The following is a 7,566-nucleotide window of genomic DNA, read 5'->3' as shown; positions in this document are numbered from 1 at the left end:
TAACTAGTATATCACCGTCTCTAGCAATTCAACAACCTGTAGGAACTAATTTAAGCAAAGAGTACCAAAACATTACAAGACACTAAATTTAAGCAACTACTAATTATATAATTCAAGCTTCCTAATCAATACTCTCTCAAATCCACAAAAGATAAAACTTTGGTAGTAAATACACGATATATTGTCAAAAACAAAAGTGTGTGAATAGCAATTGCTTCCAAACCCTATGAAGCTAAGTTCTTCCAACCCATATAACTATTGTTATCGCTTGAATCGTTCCAACCACACCTTACGGAGATTTTGATTTTTTGTCATGAATGTTGTTGCTAAAGTATCGCTTTGCACCAAATAATCAAAAGTATCACCGAAGAACTCTTCCGTATAATCTTCCATTGCCATAACTTCTTCGTACAACTTTGTCACATCTAGGCAACTATCAATCATCTTATCAATTGTCGTTGTCATTTCTCCAAATTTTATTGATATATCGCCTATGACATCTTGCACCTTAAAAGAATGCTTTCTTTTGTGAGTTGCCTTGACTTGAGAAGTTTCAGTGACTTGTACATCCTTTTCTGTGGATGGTCCTTCAATGTCATTATTATTATCTTTCTCAGAACAACAATCCAAATCTATATCTTCAAATGATGTAGAACAATCCCCCCAGCTCGATTATTTCCACACACAAGAGACATTTCGTCAAATATTTTAATTTTTTTGTTGATGAACTTAATGATTGGAATGTGCCTACAATATAAAGAAAGAAAAAAATTGGTATCAAGTTTATTTGATTCTAATGGGATAATTTAATATAAACAGACGATAACAAGCACAACAACTTAAAAAGGTGAACAAGGTGAAGAACAGATAGGCATTGCATTCACCATCCAACAAAATTGAGAAAGAGATTTACATACAATTACAAAATGGCTCAAGAGATAACAGCAGAGAACAAGATTGACAGTTTTATTGCAACTTAATCTAAAATTTCATCCCCATTGGCTGGTTTGATTCTGAAAGCAATGAAATTAACACAGATGTCATCAGACAAGGAAATTGCAACTTAATCTTTTTTGCTCACTTGGTGACTTCTTTATTATTTTTTTAAACAAAATACCACCAACTTATACCATAATAAGTTTATAAACTAAAATTAAATATTGTTCAGATACTTAAAACATAAAAAAGAAAATAAAAAGGATACTTAAACTGAAGATAGATTAATTATCATAAACAGAGGTAACAAGCCAACAGAAGTTCTGGTTGTAATACATATCTGCATATGGAGAAATATGACAGGGTTGGATAGTTAAACAAAGCTGAACAAACTTGTTTTGGTATCAAATAATCCTAGTTCTGTTATGGGAAGAATGAGTATAGAGGGGCATGTTCCCAACTCTTAACCAAGAACAAATGAACTCCGAAATCTGTTCAGAAGATTTCCTTTGGTTGAAGGTGCTGGAAGTTCATAAAAGAAAAAGTTTTAGGAACCATCTCCCAGATACTTCTTTTAGTTACAACGACCACTCAATCCCAAGCTAGTTCGGACCGGCATATGAATCCTCACTATCCATTTAGCTCTACTTGGCGCCCTTCCATTCCAATGTTCAATAATTTGGGGTTTTAAAATACTAGAAATCTCTAGTAATATTCAAAAGATTCCTCGTAAAATCTAGACCAAATATAAACATCCCATCATGACCAAGCATCCAATATTGAATTTATTTTGTTGTGTTTGGGAAGAAAGGGAAGAAAATAAGAACTTTAGAGAAGCAGGGATGATCAACCTGCAACTAATCGACATTACATTTTGGATTAATAATGTACATCCAAAACTATGCACTCCTTGGGTCTAAAATTAATACATCTTATGTGAATAATGTTCCATTTACTTGGTAAAACACTTTGGGATCATTTGGTAGGAGGGATAAGAATCTAATCTCGGGATTAATTTAGAAGAGGAGTTTATCTATGTTTGATTGAGACAAAATGGATGGGATAACTCATCCTGGAATTAGTTATCCTGAAATTGTAATGTTTTCCTTATTCCTCCTGGAGGGTGGGATAAATAATCCTGAGATAGCTAATCTCGAGATTAGTAATCCCGAGATAACTTGTTTTTCAACCAAACAATCCCTTAATTTATAAAAAATAAACAGCTAGAAGAACCCAATTATCCAGTAGAAGAAAATTTGCTTAAGAGCTACTCATTTTGTGGAAGGTACTATAAGATGCAAATGAAAGAAAAATCTGCATGAATTTCCCACTTAGCTACGAAAATCACTAAACTAGCAAAACCCATTTGAGATCAATCAAAATCCCAAAACTCCACAACCCAATTAGCCTTAAAAAAAAATAAAAAAATCTGCAAGAATATCCCAATTAGTTAAACACAAACTCCAGCTACAAGTATCATGAACTTTTCATATGAGAAGGGCCTAATTCCAAGTTTGACAAGCAGGGCAGCTTCAAAAAAAACAACTTTGCCACCCTTCTTGATGAGCTCCACAGGGATGATAATTTCAACAGTTCCCTTGTTAATCTTATTTAGGGATGTTGAGCACCTGGAATAACGAGGTCTGGGAGGGATCCAAACCAGTGTTGCCAGGAGGAACAACAACATCAACTGGTGCAACCAAACCAACAAGAGCAGGTGCACCAACCTTGTACTTTGCGACTCCCTCGCTCACTTCCTTTGAATTACCCTCAATCTAACATTTTCAACAAGGAGAGGGATGGGATTGAGGATGGTTTCATTTTCAGTTTTTTCAGCATGGACTCTAATAGTCCTCTTCATCATAGTACTCTTACCCATCAGAACAATCTAAGTTGCTCAGATTCTTCAAAAATATCTATGGATGTGTGTTGAATCCTCAAAAAATAATATATTTTTGAAGAATTTGACACGTGCGGCAATATTTTTAAAGAGTCCGAGCAACTTAGAGAATAACAAAATCACTTCTCGAACCCTTCCTAATTTCTGAAGCTGATTGGATCCAACATTATCAGCAGCAGCCACACGCGCCTGAGTATAATTATCCAGAAGCTCATTGGATCCAACATTACCTCTCTATGCTCTATTAATGCATAGAGCATTTTCTATATTTCGTTGTATCGATGATAACCACCAAAAATTGGCATATATACACAGTTTTATTCAACAAAGTCAAAAAAATAGAACTACCAACCAAAATTTCAAAAAAGGAAATCAATACCGGATAAAACAAATAAGAATTCAAGGAAACAAGCTAACAAGCACAACAACAACAACAACAAACCCAGTATATTCCCACATAGTGGTATCTGGGGAGGGTAAAATGTACGTAGTCCATACCACTACCCCCGAAGAAAAACAAGCTAACAAGCCCATTTTACCTAAATATTGACAACATAGAGTTTGGGACTGGCCGTGTCATCTTCAAGTTGTCATTCCATCCAAGATCACTTTTATTTAGTAGAGTTTGCACTGTAATCCATGTGTTTCTTATTGTTTTAAGATGATTCTCCACATGCTTAGATGAACAAATCATTCCTAGTTATTCGTTAACGGCATTCAAAACACGATTCAATGAGTTGGCCTTAAATTGATTAGTCGATTTATTACCTTGCTTCACTTCATCAGCTAGAATCTCCAAATCAAATATCCCATTAATTTTGACCACCTAAACCGCTTCTCTCTTTTTTTACCCATGATTTACTGTTACAAATCAAGAAACTACATTGAACAAGCCATACTCAATGAAACACAAATATAAATTAGCAGAAACCTGTGAACTCTACATATACCAAACAAAAAAGCAAAAAGAAGAATACTCAAAGCTAACAGAAAAATAATAATGAACCATAGAAGTATTTCTTTCATAAAGGATCTACCCAGTAGCTACAACAGAAAGAAAAAATAAGGAAACATCAAAAGAAAAAACACGCAGCATTATCGATTTAGCTATCAAAGTTTCTTAATACACTAAAATTCCCCATTTCTCCGCCTATCATAATTTACAAACATGGCATGAGCAATTTCATCTCTTTTTGATGATCATTGTCTAGCTTCTTTCTGCCTTTCTTTTTGTGTTTGATAGCTTTGGCTTCCTTGAGAACTTAAGAGTAATTTGAATATTTTGAGGTTGAATTAGTGGTTCAGCATCTACTTCTTGTATTATCATGTCATTTGGCTTCAAATCAACAATGTGATTATGTAAAATGCATAATGCTAGTACCACATCCACTTGTGTCTTAAAGTCCCAAAAGAGTTTATTGTCAATCAGACGAAATCGTCTCTTGAGAATAGCAGAGGCACACTCAGTTAAGGATCTCAATAATGCATGACGAAGATTGAATAGTCTTTTTTCATTTTTGGGAGGACAATTACTATACTCTTGCAAATGATAGTGTATTCCATGATAAGAAGGAACCCCTTATGAAGTCCATATCCCGCATCTACAAGTTAATATTATCTACAAAATCAAAATAAAATCAATTACTATACATTATTCACCTACTTCTTCCTATAAACTACTTTATATTGAATAAGATACCTTGGGGAATTTGGAGACCATATGGTCTCTCCAATGCATAATTTAATATGTGAGAATCATGTGCAAATACTACCCAACCAGTAGTCACATAAGTTAACTTCAAATTAAATTTGATGGTAGCTAATACATTTTGTGTTGTTGTGCCTTTCTGACCACAAAATCTATTTTGTTGTTCAATAGGAACAGATGCAAGCACATGTGTCTCATGTATCGTTCCTACACAATCCTACATACAACTTAAGTTAATAATATATAGTATTTTTTATGAAATGACTTAAAATATAAAATTTTAGTATGTCACGGTACATCAGGAATAATATCGATGATTGTTCAATATCTTTCATTCGGTGATTTTACAAGGATAGGATAAAGCTTTAAAATTGCTTGATGTACAGTGTGGAAGCATCGATGAATATAGTCGGTTGACCTATAAAAGTATGATAATTGTTCATTAAAACCAACAACCCCTAAAAATATCAAGTCTTGTCCTTGAACAGACATATTTTTGGTTGAACACAATAAACTATTCTTCTAAATGCATTGCATAGTTCATAAAATACATTCTTACTCATTCTTATCTAACCTAATATAAGGTTCTTTGGGAATGCTACTTTGATGTTCGTAGGCAACAATAAATGTAACTCTGACAGCTAAAATAGATGTGGTTGTAGCTCTGATTATTGCATTATCTTCATCTTGGTTAGTCAAACCCATCTGTTGTAGAAAAAAAACATATAAATTTGAAAGTCCTAAGATACTCATATAGCTTGAGTCTACTGCTAATCGTTCAATTACCTCACATTAACTTACCAATTTGCATTGAAAATTAAACCAAAATTTAAACTTTCAAAAAAAGTTAAACTCAAATCAGAAATCCAAACAAGCGAAAGAAGAAAAATGTGACAATTTTTTTTTTACCAAAAATTATAGAAGAAATAAAATTATGAAGTATACCTTTGAGATTCTTGCAAAATCAAATCACAGTGAGGAAATAGAGATGAAAACCCTAAAAGGAAAGAAACGACAGTGAAATATGCTTTTGATGAAAACCTAAAAGGAGAGAAGCGACAGTGAAGTATGCTTTTGAAATTTGAGATAAGGGATAATGTGAGGTGAGTGTTGTCGGGGTTGGGGCATAACTCGCGCCACAAGATTTTATTGAAAAATGATTTTTCTTGACCCATTAGAAAAACTATTTTCTATCAAATAAAGAAAAATGAGTTATTTTTAAAAATATTTTTTCAACATTTTATTATAATCTAAGTGTGACCTTCTCTAACGCTGTGAATGAATTTGCCATTGAAATAGAAAGGCATTGTGCACTTAATAAGTGCACAAAGTCTATTTTCTTTTTCTTTTTTTTTATATGGCATAGAATTGTTCTTTTCTTAGTTGTAGGGCATACTTTGATTCTGGACTCGAAATTACCCTTATATATAGTACTAGATATTGAAATTCGTGTCAGCACGGACTCAATGTATGTTATATTTAATAGAAAAATTTTAATTACCCTCTGAACTTATAATGTTTTATTTAATGTATACCTAAACTATCGTTCATCTTTGATACCCTTCCCCCCTCCCCCCCCCCCCCCCCCCCCCCCCGAACTTGCTAATTTAATACGTCACATACCCCTTTTTGGTCCACCTGGTACAAAAAGTGGGTTCAAACTCAATGTGACACATGATGGAGTAAAAATTTTTCCAAATCAATATTTTGCAATGGTCAAATATGAAAAAAAAATATTTTTCTTTATTTTTATAAAAACTTCAAAGGCCCCCTCTCTCTTCTCTTCCTATTTATTATCACTTCTCCTCCATCACTTTCAAAATTTCTAAAAATAATTTTATTTCAATTGCTTCTACTTTATCTACTTTAATTATAATTTTCTTACTCCATGAATTAAAATAGGAGAATTATTTGTGCATGTAGTTCTTCTCCAATTATGAGAATTTCATGATCGGATGACAATTCCGGACGTAGATTCCTCAGTTGTAAGTACTATGGCGTATGTAATTTTATATTCTTTGTTTTTTATATTTTGTATCAAGTAATTTTTATAACTTTATTTTCTATGAATTGAAGTCCCTATTTCAAACTCGTTGCATCTTTTTTTATTGGTGTGATCCAGAATTTTCACATTAGGCCAATGTTGTGATTTTGAATTTGTTGAAGAAGAACCAACAAGCAACAGAAGGAGTTGAAAGGTAAAAAGTTGTTAAAGCTGTTTTTTTTGCATTAGTTTGATATGTAATGTGATGATATTCATTTACCTTTTGTGTCACTGAATTGAAAATTGATGTTGGTGTATGTATGATGGTAAAAGGATACATGGTATAACTTTTTATTTTAGTCTATGTAAGATGGTATATTTTGACGGCTATAGTTATATTTCTTTCTTAAGACTACTTTAGTAATTTCAATTAATTTGTTAATCCAATAAAATTATGGCATGTAGTTGACATAAAGATATTGATAAAACTACTTTATTTCTTTACTTGTCAAATGAAATTTTGTATGTGGTGTGTCACAATTTGAGAAATCATTATTGAGTTTTTTTCTTTAATTTTTAATTGTTTAACTGTTTTTTTTAAATAGAGAATAGAAAGGAAATTATGAAGTGGGAAACCAAATCTTTACAAATATGGTGACAGTTCAGGATGACAATCAACTGAATTATTTAGACTCCCCTGTTATTAACTAATCGGTAAATCTCTTAACTAATTGTATAAGGTTATATTTATTTATGATAAACGAAGTATGATTCTCAATATTTGCTAATTACTTTTTATGAATTGAATGAGATTTTTTATGAGCAATTTTATCTAGCTTTTGAAATTATCAATAAAATCTTTTAATTATTGAAAGCTGAAATTATTGATAAAGTTAAATGAAGGTAGTGGTATCAATAAGATCACATTATTTTTAAAATATATTTTTTGATTAATTGAGAATTAATATTCTTAGGCATAAATTAAACATAAAGAACTAATAGATTCTCGATGTTCATTTTGATAAATTTAATTTTTTT

At 32.1% G+C, this 7,566-nt stretch overlaps 2 pseudogenes; both read right to left on the bottom strand.

The window, feature by feature from the left end:
• Positions 1–261: 261 nt before the first annotated feature.
• On the bottom strand, positions 262–880 carry LOC124885229 (annotated as a pseudogene).
• A 96-nt stretch (positions 881–976) lies between these two features.
• Positions 977–7,566, bottom strand: part of LOC107857768 — a 9,859-nt pseudogene continuing 3,269 nt past the window's right edge.

Source organism: Capsicum annuum, chromosome 2, assembly GCF_002878395.1.
Source record: "Capsicum annuum cultivar UCD-10X-F1 chromosome 2, UCD10Xv1.1, whole genome shotgun sequence".
Classification (NCBI taxonomy): Eukaryota; Viridiplantae; Streptophyta; class Magnoliopsida; order Solanales; family Solanaceae; genus Capsicum; species Capsicum annuum.
This window is presented reverse-complemented; position numbering and strand designations above follow the sequence as displayed.